We start from the raw sequence: 20,773 nt of genomic DNA on the forward strand, positions 1-20,773 counted from the left end.
GTAATGGGGTGAGGTGAGGTGAAATGGGGATTAACGTCGCGTCCAAGATTATTGCACTTATATAGCGAAGTGCATGCACGTGTGTGTTTGGCTGCTTGTACTAGTCCGGACTGATTCCGATTTACAGTGCTAGCCCCCTGAGATACCATGTCACAGTTTAACATGAATGCCCAACTCAGAAACAGTATACTAACTCCACGCAATCGATCGATGACATGCATCAACCAAGTTAGCGAGCCTGACCACCCGACAGCATACGTGGATTGCTGAAGACCTATTCTACCTCGGATCTTCACAGGTCTCATCAAAGAGGTAGTGGTCTTGCAAAAATCTTCAGCACTGTCCATGCTCAAGGCAAAAAAATCACAACCAAAACCAGGAGTCCGCACGTTGCCTAGATGAGTTGAAGAAATAAGTTTGGGGATTGCCTAAAAGTCGGGCCAAGAAAAGTCGGGTAATACTAAAAATGGATTGCAGAATAATAAAACGAAACGCGCATATCTAGGCAGATCTCAAATGTCCACAAACGTATAGTTTTGCTCATTTAATTGAGTTTGAATAAAAATGCACCTTCAACAATGTAATTAACTGATGATTATGACTACATACCGTGAGTCTCGTAGAAAAGTCAGCGTCTTGACTGTGTATTCTTTGATTAGAATGCTTCTCACCGACCTTAGCGTGTAGGGGTGTGATGTCCTGGGCAGGAAACGACAGTGTTTTGACTACTCTTCTTTCATTAATTAACGTGTTAAGGTAATTAACCTTTACTAATTCGTGTTAAACCAACACAGGATGTTTTCTGGAAGTGGATATTCGCGAATGTCAAAAGACTGACACGACACGTGTTAATAACTGTCCAAGCACTTCTAAAGTTCCTAACATTATTTATATCTAAAGACTAGTATTACATCTAATTATTTACCACTTTATTGTCTCATATTTCAGTAGTTAAAGAAAACACAGAGCTCAAAGTGAAGCCTTTTTCACTCTACATTCTCAACATAGTCTCTAACAGAAGTGTTTCGCTTGTGTTGGGTCCTGTTAAAATCAACTTAAACCTCACAGATGTATCATCAAATGGATTCACATCTATAGATTAGTATTATATCTACCTATACACAACTTTATAATGTCACAGATTGCAGTATTTATAGAAAACAAGGGGCTCAAAGTGAAGCCCTTTTCCCTCTACATTCTCAACATAGTCTGTATCAGAAGTGTTTGGCTTGTGTTGGGTCCGACTTGGCCCGGGCGGTCAAAATCAACTTTAAACGCAAGATGTATCTTCAAATGTGCTTAAATCTATAGGTTAGTGTTATATCTACCTATACACCAATTTATAATGTCCAGGTGTATCGCATTTAACGAAATCTGCGCCGTTAAAGTGAAGCATTTTTACTGTATTTTCTAAAAAAAAATCCAAGTCAGAAATGTTCGGTCCGACCTGGCCCGGGCTGTTAAAATCAATTTAAACCTCACAGATGTATCATCAAATGAATTCACATCTATAGATTAGTATTATATCTACCTATACACCACTTTATATTGTCACAGATTGCAGTATTTATAGAAAACAAGGGGCTCAAAGTGAAGCCCTTTTCCCTCTACATTCTCAACATAGTCTGTATCAGAAGTGTTTGGCTTGTGTTGGGTCCGACTTGGCCCGGGCGGTCAAAATCAACTTTAAACGCACAGATGTATCTTCAAATGTGACTAAATCTATAGATTAGTGTTATATCTACCTATACACCAATTTATAATGTCCAGGTGTATCGCATTTAAAGAAATCTGCGCCGTTAAAGTGAAGCATTTTTACTGTATTTTCTTAAATAAATCCAAGTCAGAAATGTTCGGTCCGATCGGCCCGGGCTGTTAAAATCAATTTAAACCTCACAGATGTATCATCAAATGGATTCACATCTATAGATTAGTATTATATCTACCTATACACCACTTTATAATGTCACAGATTGCAGTATTTATAGAAAACAAGGGGCTCAAAGTGAAGCCCTTTTCCCCTCTACATTGTCAACATAGTCTCTCTATCAGAAGTGTTTGGCTTGTGTTGGATCCGCCTTGGCCCGGGCGGTCAAAATCAACTTTTAACGCACAGATGTATCATCAAATGTGCTTAAATCTATAGATTAGTGTTATATCTACCTATACACCAATTTATAATGTCCAGGTGTAGCGCATTTAAAGAAATCTGCGCCGTTAAAGTGAAGCATTTTTACTGTATTTTCTTAAAAAAATCCAAGTCAGAAATGTTCGGTCCGACCTGGCCCGGGCTGTTAAAATCAACTTAAACCTCACAGATGTATCATCAAATGGATTCACATCTATAGATTAGTACTATATCTACCTATACACCACTATGAAATACTATGAAACAATAATTCTTTTAAAAAAACATACCACAGCAAGAGCACGGATCAGGTCTGATGCCAGCTGTTTTTGACCTGCTGGACGTAAATGTAGGCCATAATGCGCGAGAAAGTCCTTCCGCACTAAGACATAAATTCAGGGTGTCCAACATACGTGAGTCGCTCCGCTTCAAAAAGGTGTTTTAGACCTTTGTTTAGGGCGTAGGCTTTTATGTTCAGGGCATCGTGGTTTGAAATGCCCTGGCCCTGGCGCCACCGGTTCCGATCCCTCGGGGTGACTCCGGAAAGGAATACCACAACTCCATAAAAACATGTTGTCATCTGACGTTATGGACTATGTGTGATGATGCATTGCGAAGTCAGCTCAAAAGCCGGTAATTTACATGCAAATATAGGATTGTGTATGACAGGAGATGATATGACATACCGTGGGTTCCGTTCCCTTAAACAGCCGAGCAGCTTGATGAAGTCGTCCAAGACTTGTCTCGGCGCTCTGGGCATGTAAGCCAAGTCATTTATCCCAACATGGACAAAGACGAACTGAAAACAATGTTAAAATAACGGTCACTTCAGATGTATCTTTCACTGAAACCCAAACGTAAGGTAGGTTTTTGGAAATATGTTTTATCACACAGTGTCTGTATCAACTATCCAAACCGGTTTCAATTATCATTGGGGTGAGTTTATGATGACTGATTATTCATTAGTACGTGCGTGGAACAGTCCTCATAATGTGCAAAATGTTACTTCCTTTAACTGCTTAAATATGATATGAAGACGTCTCCTACCTTAAACCTCTCAATGTCCCAGAGGAGATCGGGGACGTCAGCCACCTTGGCTCCTGACAGAGATCTCGTAACTATGTCTTCTCTCTCAGTGTACCGTCCAAGATATTTGACCAAAGAGTCGCCAACGAGTATTGCAGTCATTTCTGATCGTGATCGATATTTGGAATAGGATGTCAGTGCTTACTTACTTACTTACTTACTTACTTACTTTGGAGATTTAACGTGCGATCCGACTGATGCGTATTTCGCACACGGGCCCGGCCAGGCCATTTAATGTGTTTCCGAAAGGGGCGAAAGTGGTCTGTGCAACCCAAGAGGGGGGTTTTAGGGGTTGCTTATATAGAATTTGGGAATTTTGAGATTTGGAATAGATGCCGATGGGATTGGGGAGGAGAACTAAGGGAGCTGGGTATGGTGGATGTTTCTTTGTTTATGTGATTTTGATTTGGTAGGTTATTGTGTTTTTAGATGCGTTTTATTAGTTCCGTTTTGATTAAGAATACGCCTAAGGCCTTGAAGTTTTCTAGTTTATTTTGTGGGTTTAGTATTGCTTCTAGAGTTAGAGCCTTGTTTAGATTGAGGGTGGTTTGTAATGCGGTTCGATGTGTTAGGTAGTATGTGCAGTGGATGAGTGCGTGTTCTGGGGTTTCTGGTTGTTTGCAGTGTGGGCAGTTACCTGTAGTGTGTTTTTAAAACAATTTTAGGTGGTTATTTAGGTTGTCGTGTCCTGTTTGGAGTTTAGTGATTACTCTGTCGTTTTTTTGGATGGATGGAGAATTTTTGGTTTGGTTAGTGGTTCGTTGAGCACTTTTTTGATTTGGCTATTTGAGTTTTGATATAGGTTATGCCATTTTTTGCTTGTTTACACTTTTAATTTCTGATTTTGAGATGGGTAAGTTTAAGCTTATTTCTGGGATTTTGAGGGATAGTTTAGCTGCTTTATCGGCGTTTTCATTACCGTATATTCCTACGTCGGCGGGTATCCACAAGAAGGTTATTTGTTTGCCTGCCTTAGTTAGGTCGTTGGAGGCTTTTAAGTATTTGATTTATTAATTTAGGTCGGTTTTTGGTATTTTTGTTTTGGAGGGCTTGCAGTCCACTTTGGATGTCAGTGCGCTACCTCGTCACTTATATAGGGTAACACTTGGAGAAGGTAAGGTGAGACACTTTGGATTTCAGGATAAACCTCTCCCTCAACCCTGCTTAATGCTTCTATTATCTGTGTGTTTAGGAAAACAGGATTATCTGAGACAGTTGTAATCTGCCATACCGCGAGAATACATGCTGCATCTCCGAGCAGCCATTTCCGACAAAGCTCGTACTGTGAAAACACACTTCTCCTGAACCTGACTTGGACCACTCAGTATTATGGCCGTGATGGTTAAAAGACGCCGTAAATTAAAGTTCTATATATATCTAGGAACTTTGTTTTTACAGTCGTGATGTTTTTAAAAGATGATTAACCACCCGGGTCAAGTCGATCCGACGGGTAGAATGATACGCAGGATGCAAAAGGAGGTAAACCCAAGTACAGTACACCGTGTGCGAAATACGCATCAGTCGGAAAGCGCACGTTAAATCTCCAAAGTAAGTAAGTAAGTAAGTACAGTACAGAAACCTGAAGTAATTTGGGCTCTCTTAGTTTTCTGTATGCTTATACGTCATACTGTATTTAATTATGTTTCTTATTCTAATAGGGCAGTCAGGTCGCCTAGTGGTTAAAGCGTTCGCTCGTCACGCCGAAGACCCGGGTTCGATTCCCAACATGGGTACAATATGTGAAGCCCATTTCTGGTGTCCCCCGCCGTGATATTGCTGGAATATTGCTGAAAGCGGCGTAAAACTGTACTCACTCACTCACTAACTTATTCTAATACTGCTAATGTTTGTCAGTGGCCAGTGATAGTATGTTTTATGGAATAGTATCTTTCATACCAATATGGCGATATGTTATAACTTTATTTCGTATTTGCGAGGGACACGACACTATCATAGCTTACAAAAGTATACTGGAAGCATTTTAGGACAAACATGTTAACGTAAGTTCAAAAGAAAATAAATGGGTTTTGTTAATTAGCCTCACCAAATGCATAAGTTATCAATGAAACGGTCTGCTATTAACTACAGCTCAAGACAGCTAATTAAGGGCAAATGGTTGATTGATTACGCAACACCTACTTGATTGCAATTAAGCAAGGGGCAATTAAGCAAGCTGGGTACAGGTGTAATTTGGATTAAATCCACACTTAACGTGCATATACGGACGCAATGAGAAGGATCGATGAGACACAAGACTTGAAGTAAGGCAAAAACGTTTCTCCAGTATAATCGAATAATCAAATTAGCGTATTGTGAGACGATGCTTGAACTGTGAAACCAAACATTAATATTATCAACTTCGGATGCAGGAAGTGTTTTTCTTGCAAAAAAAGATGTACATGTGCATATGTTAAGGTACGAAAACCTGGTCCCTAAGTGGTACCTCAGATGTAAGTACAAATACTAACAGTTCACGATAATCTTCAACATTGAGATGTGTTCACATGTGTTAACCAGTAGTACGTTACGAATAATTCTCAATTGGAAATATTATGCGTTTGTTTTATGAGTACATGTGAATCAGTTTTGTAAATGCATTCTCAACCCGCATCGGTATATTCCTAATTACAGTTTAGTTATCGTCTGAGATTATAATTGAGTTCGGGAAAGAAACCGTAAGTGTCTACACCTGATGTAAGAACAAATATTGCGTAAAATGGCAAAACATAATTGAGAAAGTTAAATCACATGTTTAAAATTCACATTACAATAAATATGAATATGAATGTTGCGTTTTCTGAATCAGCATAAAAAAGGAACATGTGTGAGTCTTGAAATAGTGTTTTTTTACATTTCTTATAAATTCAAAACACGTTTGACTAAAGATCATAGCTTATGACTACATATAAACGTGCCAAGACTTCAACACACGTTATCTGTTGTTGGAATAAACAGCTTAAGTTACAATTTATTCAGCAACATAGCTGCAAAACTTACACTACAATGAGATCAAACAAGGTATACAAGCTTAGATTAATCTCGAGAATGGGGAAGTCAAAAGCATTTACTCACTTATTTTGGAATTATTAATATTGTATAACTAATAACGGGAAGTGGAATGGCATGTAGTACATGCATCGTACTAATAGTGACACAATTAGATGCCAACAACTACGCCCCGTCTACGCAGCCTGCCAGTATCTCAGTATTTGGAATAATCCTTTCCGGCGTTTCTTTCAATTTTAAAGGACTCATTTCATACGTAGGGGTCTGTGATCTAAAAAACACAATTGGTATGTTTACGTAGACACAAACACGTGGTGTGGTTTGGTATGGTCAGTAACTGACAACCTGCTGATGACAAATGTCAACACACCGGGTCAGTAAACTGACCACTACAATGATCGAAGGATGTGTTACGTCCATGCATCTAACAGTTGAAACATTTGTTTTCTCTTTGTTGAAGTTGACGGATGACAAGGTAGACACAATTTTATGGGTAACGTCTACCTTGTCTATCGTTTTCTACCAAGGATTTACGATTGGGAGGCCTCTAAACGTGTAAGTTATTTTCCTTTACAAAAGAATAGGATTTCAATCAAAAGGTTACAGTTAAAATGATATATATATACAACGTTTAAATCTATAAGGTTATGGTGAATTTTGGCTAAAGCGAAACAATGCTTCACTTTGTATACATGTTAATACATCTGTTGACTTTGACAGCCCGTGCCAAGTCGGACCCAACACAAGCCAAACACTTCTGATACAGACTATGTTGAGAATGTAGAGGGGAAAAGGGCTTCACTTTGAGCACCTTGTTTTCTATAAATACTGCAATCTGTGACATTATAAATTGGTGTATAGGTAGATATAACACTAATCTATAGATTTAATCACATTCGAAGATACATCTGTGAGGTTTAAGTTGATTTTAACAGCCCGGGCCAGGTCGGACCGAACATTTCTGACTTGGATTTTTTTAAGATAATACAGTAAAAATGCTTCACTTTAACGGCGCAGATATCTTTAAATGCGCTACACCTGGACATTATAAATTGGTGTATAGGTAGATATAACACTTATCTATAGATTTAAGCACATTTGAAGATACACCTGTGTGTTAAAAGTTGATTTTGACCGCCCGGGCCAAGATTGACCCAACACAAGCCAAACACTTCTGATAGAGACTATGTTGAGAATGTAGAGGGAAAAGGGCTTCACTTTGAGCCCCTTGTTTTCTATAAATACTGCAATCTGTGACATTATAAAGTGGTGTATAGGTAGATATAATACTAATCGATAGATGTGAATCCATTTGAAGATACATCTGTGAGGTTTAAGTTGATATTAACAGCCCGGGCCAGGCCGGACCGAACATTTCTGACTTGGATTTTTTTAAGAAAATACAGTAAAAATGCTTCACTTTAACGGCGCAGATTTCTTTAAAAGCGATACACCTGGACATTATAAATTGGTGTATAGGTAGATATAACACTAACCTATAGATTTAAGCACATTTGAAGATACATCTTGCGTTTAAAGTTGATTTTGACCGCCCGGGCCAAGTCGGACCCAACACAAGCCAAACACTTCTGATAGAGACTATGTTGAGAATGTAGAGGGAAAAGGGCTTCACTTTGAGCCCCTTGTTTTCTATAAATACTGCAATCTGTGACATTATAAAGTGGTGTATAGGTAGATATAATACTAATCTATAGATGTGAATCCATTTGATGATACATCTGTGAGGTTTAAGTTGATTTTAACAGCCCGGGCCGATCGGACCGAACATTTCTGACTTGGATTTATTTAAAGGGGCACTGATCTAACGCAATTCCCCGGGACTGGTTGTTGCCTTTGTTATTGTTTTTTCCCAGTGAGTACCCGGATGTATAGCAGAAATCTAGACTAGTTCGCGACCTCTGCTGCGCAATTCGTAAGCGCATCAGTCACGTTTATGGGTAGTAATAAGGGCGTATGGTCACATTGATCAACAAAATGAAATACAGTTTTCGAGATAATAAGGAAATGTAGGTATCTTTGTGGGTAGCATCGGTAATGGTGAGGAAGTTTTGATAAGTCACTTGCTTGGTAATTTTGCGATTTTCGTTTACACTATTTTGACTTGGAACACAAAGTAAATATTTCACCTGAGCATTGCTTTTTTATAGTGTGTATATTTTTTTTCTGTCAAAATGTGTAACATTTTCAAATTTATTAAACGTCTAAATATTCAGTTATTTTACAAAGTGACTGTATTATTATGATAACGAATTCCAAACATTTTGATGTTTAATGACATCACCAAGAGAGACTGAAAATGTTACGTTGAAAAGTACATTTCTATGTTGTTTGGGTTCTAAAACTACATAATAATCTGTTGTGATGTTTGTAGGCCCTTTTGATCGTCTTAATCAATCGGGACAGATTTTTTAGTCAAAATGACTGAAATATTTACACATTTTATAAATTGCCGGAGAGAATCACATTTTACAAATTGACGGTAATATATACACGCTTACAAAGGAAAAGACCTGTGAAAACAACGTCTATCGCGCATTGAAGAATTTCAACCAAGACGTAGAGAAACAAGAACGAATCGGTTCAAATGAAGGAAAACAAAATGCAAATACCATAATTGCAACCTACCAAATTTATGTGTATAAATTTTAGGCAGCTTCCTTGTTCGAGGAACGTATCCGTGAATATCCACACAAAGGAACAATATCCCACTCGTCTGCAGCTGTACAAAGAAACTTATTCGATATCACGTGTCTCTGTAACAATCAAATATTTTGAAAGATATATATCGTTTCGGGATATTATAACCCGTGTTCGTTTCTCAACTGATCACTTGGATTGTTTCAGGTGTTTCACATAGGTGTCAAGTCTCAAGGGTCGGCTGAGAAAGCCCACGTGACAACTATTTTCATAACGTTCACGGTTCCTAAAAAATCCATTGAGTGATAGATAACAATGATCAATCAATCAACGTATTATCAGTTAACCCTTTGAACAAAGTATGTTGTTTTTACATCGGCACTTCACGCCATGATATGAGTGTATTCCCTTTGTTTTAGTAAACCTAGACACGTAAACACTCACTTTTGACATATCCACTGTGCAAGATAACAGTGATTAATCAATCAACGTATTTTCTGTTAATCCTTTGATGACTAGGAACGATCCGTTGATTTACAAAAAAAAGTAAATCAACTGATCATTCACCTCTTGCTGGTCTGCCACGTGCATATTACATAACACACATTTCACCTCACTTCAAACCTGGATTTAGATTGAATAATTACTCCAGACACAATAAATGCCAAATGGGAACCTTTGTCAGGTAATCTAAGTGGTGCTACCACTAATTGTACCTGTAATAAATTCATTAACTGAGCATGAATGAGTGAATGACGACAAATACACAAGTGTAGGGTTATACGAGAAAACGTGGATGACAACAAGGGAGTAGTAATCGTATTATCGACGCAATCCGAAATCCGAAAATGCTTTCACTGCATAGATATTTTTTAGTATTAAACTATAACCATCTGGGGTATTTCCAAATGACGACATCCGATGAGCTCCGCCGTTCTTTTTGTCTGTTTGTTTAGGCTGAAGAAATTAATTAACATGCGCCCTTTGTCGAAATCTTTATAGATCACAGTTAACCAATCAGTGTCTATGCAAAAACGCGTAAAACAAATATTGCCTCCAGCCTCCAAGTTTATTTAGCTGTCCTTGTAGACGGTAGCCCAGTCTCTGGTCACGCTCAGTTGCGTTGCGTTTCATCCGGGTACTCACGGGGGAAAAAACAATAACAAAGGCAACAACCAGTCCGTGGAATTGCGTTAGATCAGTGCCCCTTTAAGAAAATACAGTAAAAATGCTTCACTTTAACGGCGCAGATTTCTTTAAATGCGATACACCTGGACATTATAAATTGGTGTATAGGTAGATATAACACTAATCTATAGATTTAGTCACATTTGAAGATACATCTGTGCGTTTAAAGTTGATTTTGACCGCCCGGGCCAAGTCGGACCCAACACAAGCCAAACACTTCTGATAGAGACTATGTTGAGAATGTAGAGGGAAAAGGGCTTCACTTTGAGCCCCTTGTTTTCTATAAATACTGCAATCTGTGACATTATAAAGTGGTGTATAGGTAGATATAATACTAATCTATAGATGTGAATCCATTTGATGATACATCTGTGAGGTTTAAGTTGATTTTAACAGCCCGGGCCGATCGGACCGAACATTTCTGACTTGGATTTATTTAAAGGGGCACTGATCTAACGCAATTCCCCGGGACTGGTTGTTGCCTTTGTTATTGTTTTTTCCCAGTGAGTACCCGGATGTATAGCAGAAATCTAGACTAGTTCGCGACCTCTGCTGCGCAATTCGTAAGCGCATCAGTCACGTTTATGGGTAGTAATAAGGGCGTATGGTCACATTGATCAACAAAATGAAATACAGTTTTCGAGATAATAAGGAAATGTAGGTATCTTTGTGGGTAGCATCGGTAATGGTGAGGAAGTTTTGATAAGTCACTTGCTTGGTAATTTTGCGATTTTCGTTTACACTATTTTGACTTGGAACACAAAGTAAATATTTCACCTGAGCATTGCTTTTTTATAGTGTGTATATTTTTTTTCTGTCAAAATGTGTAACATTTTCAAATTTATTAAACGTCTAAATATTCAGTTATTTTACAAAGTGACTGTATTATTATGATAACGAATTCCAAACATTTTGATGTTTAATGACATCACCAAGAGAGACTGAAAATGTTACGTTGAAAAGTACATTTCTATGTTGTTTGGGTTCTAAAACTACATAATAATCTGTTGTGATGTTTGTAGGCCCTTTTGATCGTCTTAATCAATCGGGACAGATTTTTTAGTCAAAATGACTGAAATATTTACACATTTTATAAATTGCCGGAGAGAATCACATTTTACAAATTGACGGTAATATATACACGCTTACAAAGGAAAAGACCTGTGAAAACAACGTCTATCGCGCATTGAAGAATTTCAACCAAGACGTAGAGAAACAAGAACGAATCGGTTCAAATGAAGGAAAACAAAATGCAAATACCATAATTGCAACCTACCAAATTTATGTGTATAAATTTTAGGCAGCTTCCTTGTTCGAGGAACGTATCCGTGAATATCCACACAAAGGAACAATATCCCACTCGTCTGCAGCTGTACAAAGAAACTTATTCGATATCACGTGTCTCTGTAACAATCAAATATTTTGAAAGATATATATCGTTTCGGGATATTATAACCCGTGTTCGTTTCTCAACTGATCACTTGGATTGTTTCAGGTGTTTCACATAGGTGTCAAGTCTCAAGGGTCGGCTGAGAAAGCCCACGTGACAACTATTTTCATAACGTTCACGGTTCCTAAAAAATCCATTGAGTGATAGATAACAATGATCAATCAATCAACGTATTATCAGTTAACCCTTTGAACAAAGTATGTTGTTTTTACATCGGCACTTCACGCCATGATATGAGTGTATTCCCTTTGTTTTAGTAAACCTAGACACGTAAACACTCACTTTTGACATATCCACTGTGCAAGATAACAGTGATTAATCAATCAACGTATTTTCTGTTAATCCTTTGATGACTAGGAACGATCCGTTGATTTACAAAAAAAAGTAAATCAACTGATCATTCACCTCTTGCTGGTCTGCCACGTGCATATTACATAACACACATTTCACCTCACTTCAAACCTGGATTTAGATTGAATAATTACTCCAGACACAATAAATGCCAAATGGGAACCTTTGTCAGGTAATCTAAGTGGTGCTACCACTAATTGTACCTGTAATAAATTCATTAACTGAGCATGAATGAGTGAATGACGACAAATACACAAGTGTAGGGTTATACGAGAAAACGTGGATGACAACAAGGGAGTAGTAATCGTATTATCGACGCAATCCGAAATCCGAAAATGCTTTCACTGCATAGATATTTTTTAGTATTAAACTATAACCATCTGGGGTATTTCCAAATGACGACATCCGATGAGCTCCGCCGTTCTTTTTGTCTGTTTGTTTAGGCTGAAGAAATTAATTAACATGCGCCCTTTGTCGAAATCTTTATAGATCACAGTTAACCAATCAGTGTCTATGCAAAAATGCGTAAAACAAATATTGCCTCCAGCCTCCAAGTTTATTTAGCTGTCCTTGTAGACGGTAGCCCAGTCTCTGGTCACGCTCAGTTGCGTTGCGTTTCATCCGGGTACTCACGGGGGAAAAAACAATAACAAAGGCAACAACCAGTCCGTGGAATTGCGTTAGATCAGTGCCCCTTTAAGAAAATACAGTAAAAATGCTTCACTTTAACGGCGCAGATTTCTTTAAATGCGATACACCTGGACATTATAAATTGGTGTATAGGTAGATATAACACTAATCTATAGATTTAGTCACATTTGAAGATACATCTGTGCGTTTAAAGTTGATTTTGACCGCCCGGGCCAAGATTGACCCAACACAAGCCAAACACTTCTGATAGAGACTATGTTGAGAATGTAGAGGGAAAAGGGCTTCACCTTGAGCCCCTTGTTTTCTATAAATACTGCGATCTGTGACATTATAAATTGGTGTATAGGTAGATATAACACTAATCTATAGATTTAATCACATTTGAAGATACATCTGTGAGGTTTAAGTTGATATTAACAGCCCGGGCCAGGCCGGACCGAACATTTCTGACTTGGATTTTTTTAAGAAAATACAGTAAAAATGCTTCACTTTAACGGCGCAGATTTCTTTAAAAGCGATACACCTGGACATTATAAATTGGTGTATAGGTAGATATAACACTAACCTATAGATTTAAGCACATTTGAAGATACATCTTGCGTTTAAAGTTGATTTTGACCGCCCGGGCCAAGTCGGACCCAACACAAGCCAAACACTTCTGATACAGACTATGTTGAGAATGTAGAGGGAAAAGGGCTTCACTTTGAGCCCCTTGTTTTCTATAAATACTGCAATCTGTGACATTATAAAGTGGTGTATAGGTAGATATAATACTAATCTATAGATGTGAATCCATTTGATGATACATCTGTGAGGTTGAAGTTGATTTTAACAGCCCGGGCCGATCGGACCGAACATTTCTGACTTGGATTTATTTAAGAAAATACAGTAAAAATGCTTCACTTTAACGGCGCAGATTTCTTTAAATGCGATACACCTGGACATTATAAATTGGTGTATAGGTAGATATAACACTAATCTATAGATTTAGTCACATTTGAAGATACATCTGTGCGTTTAAAGTTGATTTTGACCGCCCGGGCCAAGATTGACCCAACACAAGCCAAACACTTCTGATAGAGACTATGTTGAGAATGTAGAGGGAAAAGGGCTTCACCTTGAGCCCCTTGTTTTCTATAAATACTGCGATCTGTGACATTATAAATTGGTGTATAGGTAGATATAACACTAATCTATAGATTTAATCACATTTGAAGATACATCTGTGAGGTTTAAGTTGATATTAACAGCCCGGGCCAGGCCGGACCGAACATTTCTGACTTGGATTTTTTTAAGAAAATACAGTAAAAATGCTTCACTTTAACGGCGCAGATTTCTTTAAATGCGATACACCTGGACATTATAAATTGGTGTATAGGTAGATATAACACTAATCTATAGATTTAGTCACATTTGAAGATACATCTGTGCGTTTAAAGTTGATTTTGACCGCCCGGGCCAAGATTGACCCAACACAAGCCAAACACTTCTGATAGAGACTATGTTGAGAATGTAGAGGGAAAAGGGCTTCACCTTGAGCCCCTTGTTTTCTATAAATACTGCGATCTGTGACATTATAAATTGGTGTATAGGTAGATATAACACTAATCTATAGATTTAATCACATTTGAAGATACATCTGTGAGGTTTAAGTTGATATTAACAGCCCGGGCCAGGCCGGACCGAACATTTCTGACTTGGATTTTTTAAAGAAAATACAGTAAAAATGCTTCACTTTAACGGCGCAGATTTCTTTAAAAGCGATACACCTGGACATTATAAATTGGTGTATAGGTAGATATAACACTAACCTATAGATTTAAGCACATTTGAAGATACATCTTGCGTTTAAAGTTGATTTTGACCGCCCGGGCCAAGATTGACCCAACACAAGCCAAACACTTCTGATAGAGACTATGTTGAGAATGTAGAGGGAAAAGGGCTTCACCTTGAGCCCCTTGTTTTCTATAAATACTGCGATCTGTGACATTATAAATTGGTGTATAGGTAGATATAACACTAATCTATAGATTTAATCACATTTGAAGATACATCTGTGAGGTTTAAGTTGATATTAACAGCCCGGGCCAGGCCGGACCGAACATTTCTGACTTGGATTTTTTAAAGAAAATACAGTAAAAATGCTTCACTTTAACGGCGCAGATTTCTTTAAAAGCGATACACCTGGACATTATAAATTGGTGTATAGGTAGATATAACACTAACCTATAGATTTAAGCACATTTGAAGATACATCTTGCGTTTAAAGTTGATTTTGACCGCCCGGGCCAAGTCGGACCCAACACAAGCCAAACACTTCTGATACAGACTATGTTGAGAATGTAGAGGGAAAAGGGCTTCACTTTGAGCCCCTTGTTTTCTATAAATACTGCAATCTGTGACATTATAAATTGGTGTATAGGTAGATATAACACTAATCTATAGATTTAATCACATTTGAAGATACATCTGTGAGGTTTAAGTTGATATTAACAGCCCGGGCCAGGCCGGACCGAACATTTCTGACTTGGATTTTTTTAAGAAAATACAGTAAAAATGCTTCACTTTAACGGCGCAGATTTCTTTAAAAGCGATACACCTGGACATTATAAATTGGTGTATAGGTAGATATAACACTAACCTATAGATTTAAGCACATTTGAAGATACATCTTGCGTTTAAAGTTGATTTTGACCGCCCGGGCCAAGTCGGACCCAACACAAGCCAAACACTTCTGATACAGACTATGTTGAGAATGTAGAGGGAAAAGGGCTTCACTTTGAGCCCCTTGTTTTCTATAAATACTGCAATCTGTGACATTATAAAGTTGTGTATAGGTAGATATAATACTAATCTATAGATGTGAATCCATTTGATGATACATCTGTGAGGTTTAAGTTGATTTTAACAGGACCCAACACAAGCGAAACACTTCTGATAGAGACTATGTTGAGAATGTAGAGGGAAAAGGGCTTCACTTTGAGCCCCTTGTTTTCTATAAATACTGCGATCTGTGACATTATAAAGAGGTGTATATGTAGATATAACACTAATCTATAGAGGTAATCACATTTGAAGACACATCTGTCTGTTTAAAGTTGATTTTGACAGCCCGGGCCAAGTCGGAGCGAACTGTGTGACTGTTGAGAGTATAGGGAGAAGAGGTCTACTTTAACCAACGTGTCTGCTTTAAATACGATGAACAGTGACGTTATAAAGTGGTATTTACTTAAATATAGTACGTTCCTATAATATAAACGCTATGCCGACAGATGGAAATTCGTATCACGATAGCTAGAAGTATTTGATACGTGTCAAATCCTATTTCGTTTAACGATTGCTCTTTTACATGTTACCTAGATCAGCGACGCTAACACATAGCTCCACTTTCTAGTTTTTAAGTGATTTACTCCGAATTACTTAATTATGCTGCACGTTTTGGATTGGTGATTGTTCAGTAGTGTCATGATTGTGTGTATGTTGCATCAATAATATGTAGATATGATCGCCGATAATGAAATAATTAGCCAATAACACTTTGGCCCGTCTTGACCCGGCCCGGCCCGACTTTTAGGCAATCCCATAAGTTTGGGACATAGAAGTATCAGGAGCAGTAAGGGAAACAGGCGTTGCTCACAACCATGAGTGAGTCAGTATGATTTTACGCCGTTTTTAGCAATATTCCAGCAATATCACTGCGGGGGACACCAGAAATGAGCTTTAGACATTGTACCCATGTCGGGAATCGAACACGGGTCTCTGGCGTGACGAGCGAACGCTTTAACCACTAGGCTACCCGGCCGCCCCACTCACAACATTGAAACAGTACCATCTAGACTCCTGTGCATTTCGCAGAGAAAGGGGCCAAATCATGTAACATAATACCCCACCCTTATCTCTCCAACAACATAACTCCGCCCTGTTTACAGCCAGTGCCTGTCACGGCCCAGTAGAGTACGCTGGGTATTCTGACCAGATGACCACATCAGCTAGCTACATCAGGTACACTGCATGTGCCCAGAGTGAGTAGTTCTCTAAGGTTCGCATTTACAGTTGAAGGAAATATATAACATTATGCACAGGTAAACGATAACTTGATAATTTTGTGGAAACATTTGTAAAACATTATCGCTACCACAAATCATTTTAGCATGTTATTTCAACTGAAAGTCAAGTTTCACTTTACAAGTGTATATTCCTTATCTGACGTGGTATGGAGCAAAGCCATCATGAATCAAGATGTTGACGGTGTTGCACGCATGGCAACTGACAGTCAGATGTGAACCAACCATTTTCTTGCATTTTACTAAATTTAAAAAATTCTAAATTAAATCATATAGATTGTGAAGTTTTTTTGTTGTTTAACGCCGCACTCAGCAATATTCCAGATATATGATGGCGGTCTTGAAAAATTTGTAAATCTTATGTCTTCAAAAGGTAAATACACTATTACACAACTTGCTAAATATATCTACCACGCTTTTAGATTTCGCGAGTCACTCACAATTCATTGATATATTACTTATGTGTTTTATTCCTTTCATGTATTTATGCATACACTTTATTGATATCATGTATGTTCTATGGCCTATGGCCTGAAACTTGGAGGAAAATAAACTCTCTGATGACGGCGGTCTGTAAATAATCGAGTCTGGAGCAGACAAGCCAGCGATTGATATCATAAGCATCGATCTACGCAATTGGTATACAGTGACATGCATCAACCAGTTTTGTACTTGTTGAGTTTTATGGGGCAGATCAGCATCTCGACTCACACAAGTCTCTAAGGCAATGATTATTAGTTTAAATAATAATTCCAAGATTATAGAAATAATATGAAGAAGTTGTCCCTGTAAAAGACCAGAGCACTGTCAGCTGATCTAGACTTGCCCGATATAAGGATAGAATGAATATACATCCACAGATGTATCCTTCAAACTTGGAGCAAGGCTAATCAGCACCATGAAGCTAGAGTTTAGCTGTTTGTTTATAGTGAGATGAGACCTGTGAATTAGGGGGTGGACATTGGCATGTCTGTTGACCATGGCCTAGTGACTGCTGATGAACTGATGACAGTTTTATTACTAACCAAAAACCTTTAGGATAGCAGCATTCCTTGCGAAATGCACAGGAGTAAGTTCGCAAAAGCGGCATCAAACTGCTTTGTTTTGAAAAAGGTAATCTATCAGCAAATATACTTCAGTTTACAGACGTGTGTCGTCAACCTGTGTATGGAGGCAACACCACAGAGATGCGCCTGATACTGACAGGATGTCTGGAAAAGTTGAGAGGATATTCCTCACCCTTAGTATGATGACTATCAACAACGTCCGACGTAACTATAAACAGATGACATAGACCCCTTATGACATGGCCATGTCTGGCTATTTCTATCATGGTCGAGGTGATTGTGTCGTTTGTTACTGTTGTTAAATGCCACTAATGGGAAACCACAGGCAAAACCTGAAAAGACGCCTGAAGAAAGTCCATGTTTATACTTATGCCCGTTTTGTTCTGATTGAGGCGTATAGGCGACTGGTTAATTTAAGTGAATGAGTGAGTGAGTGAGTGAGTATGCTTTAACACGCTTTTAGCAATATTCCAGCAATATCACTGCGGGGGACACCAGAAATGGGCTAAACACATTGTACCCATGTCGGGAATCAAACCCGGGTCTTCCGCATGACGAGCGAACGCCTTAACCAACTAGGCTACCCGACCGCCCTTCAAGTTAAGACAGCTAACCATGTCAGTACCTACATTAATATGAGTCAGACGTTACCTTCATGTCAGTCAGCACTCGATTAAATTTCACTCAACACTTAATATATAACATTTATCATATACTTTTTGTGTAGTTATCTACCGGAAATCCTTTATTGTTCATCACAAATGTAAAACCTTGAAACATAAAGTCTCCTACCAACACTCACAGACGTCTCACCAGCCCTTGTAATTAAAAAGATTTAAAAAGTAGTTCCGAGTTTGCACAATCTTAAAAATATAAACTAAAGTTATTAATAATACTTGAAGTCACTACAACTCTTTATAATACATTTGGATGCAACTGGGAGTACCGCCATCTTGGAAAAATCCCCCATGGTGATGGGACAGACAAATCCCATGGCTTTGTCCGGTGGGACACACGCCAGTTGTCAGGAAAAGTCCACATTTCTCATAAGGGTAGAAAGATAGAGCGTAACAGCTTAGAAATTGTGTTTGTGTAAGACATTCAATGTCATGAACGTTTCACATTTTCAGTGGTTCCAGATGGGTATTGTATCTACATATAAAAGAACTATAACTGACAGAAAGAAACATTAAAAACATTAACAACACCATGCAAGACAAGTGGATGATTTATACATAAAATATACATGTCAACATATTTGTCATACTAAAAATAATCAGGACAGTCATTGTGAGCAAAGGTCGAATACCTCACACGTCACTCTGGCAGAGTGCTGGCGATTAGGTTTCTCCCTCTGCCAGTGTGGGTTCGAATCCCGAATAGGACTCAAACCCAAAAAGTACGATCCGAGAATCTGTACTTTACTAAGAAAGTGTTATCCCAAATAAAACATTTATTACAAGATACTTACTACTTATAATTACAGAGACATCGTATTAGGTAGTAACACTGCTAATCGAGATAACATGAAATGCTCATCTAAAGTTGGTTGGTTTGTTGTTTAACACCACACTCAGCAATATTCCAGCTATATGACAGCGGTCTGTAAATATCGAGTGTGGACCAGAAAATACAGTGATTAATATCATAGCATCCACGCAATTGAGAGTAATGACATGCATCAGCGAGCCTGACCACCCGATCCCGTCAGTCGCCTGTTACAACAAGCATAGTCGGTGTTAACGGCAAGCATGGGTTGCTTAAGACCTATTCTACCCCCTCATCTGAAGAGAGCACCACATCCCAGTCAATGCAAAACAATAAGAGATGTATTTTCAACTTCCTGCCCACCTGATCCCCATTCAATTTTCATTTGCTACAGCAACTGAAAATCTGTCCTGATAACACATTTGAAGTCACACAAACTGTCTTATTGCATACAAATTCAATTTTGTTCAGTGTTTTATATCTGTGCAAAGCAGATAACATCAATTAATCTGAGACAAAACAATTCACATAAAATTTAATCCTCATTAAAATTATAATTCATTCTGATAAATTATTTCATTATCAGTCATATACATTTATCACAGTTTATGCAGGTAATAACCATTCAACCACACCATACAAACGGTTAATAATTTCTTAACTCTTCAAAAGAACAATGTACAATGTGCATGAATCTCATGCTTTTGAGATGTATATAACCTGAATATCTCAAACGTATACCTGCCATATTAACACCCTTTCTTAAGTGAGAGCCTATTTGAATGGGGTTTCCACAAGGCCAACAGCAACAAGACAGGTAACAATGATGCATTGTGTGTTTGAAGCCTCACTCGGCAATATTTCTGCTGTACGATGACGCCCTGTAAATATTTGACACTGGACCAGACAAACCAGTGATTGACGTTACTCTGACATGTATTCTATTTGTAAAACAATGATTGTAACTGTATTACAATGTTTCTTTTGACATTCATTGTATTGTATTTGGAGAATGATAAGTTGTCAGGAATGAAGTACTGTTTAATGAAAGCAGTTTTGAGGAAGTTACTATGTTTAGATGCTAGTGTCATGTGTAAACTTCCGGAATACCATGGATTGAGACAGAGGGTAATAGAAACATGTGGAATATTCTATGTTGTGAGGCCACCGTGGGGAAATTTCCAGCAGCCAGTATGTAAGGGGATAAGAGCATGCTTCCTCTCTCACACATTTCATTACATCAAGACCAGCTTTCTTGTGAAGATCACTCATCACCCCCGATTCCCTGCCCAGGCTCATCTTGGAAGCATGACCACTGTCGCCGATGGGTGAATGTAGTATTATCACTGATTATCACCACTGTATTTTTGTATTTGACGCTGACCAATGTCATCATGTCTTATACTATCACTGAATATTGTACTACCACTCTATTGTGTACTCTATTTGTATTTGACGCTGACCAATGTCATCATGTCTTATACTATCACTGAATATTGTACTACCACTCTATTGTGTACTGCCATTGTAAGTGTCGTGCAGTAATTTGTTTCGATTTGTAAACCTAGTTAATTTTGTGATACATTTGTTGATTGTATAGCTCTTGTTGGTTATTTGTTGGTTCTTTTACGCACAG

The sequence above is a fragment of the Haliotis rufescens genome, unplaced genomic scaffold, assembly GCF_023055435.1.
Source record: "Haliotis rufescens isolate VD_foot unplaced genomic scaffold, xgHalRufe1.0.p SCAF_14, whole genome shotgun sequence".
Taxonomy (NCBI): domain Eukaryota; kingdom Metazoa; phylum Mollusca; class Gastropoda; order Lepetellida; family Haliotidae; genus Haliotis; species Haliotis rufescens.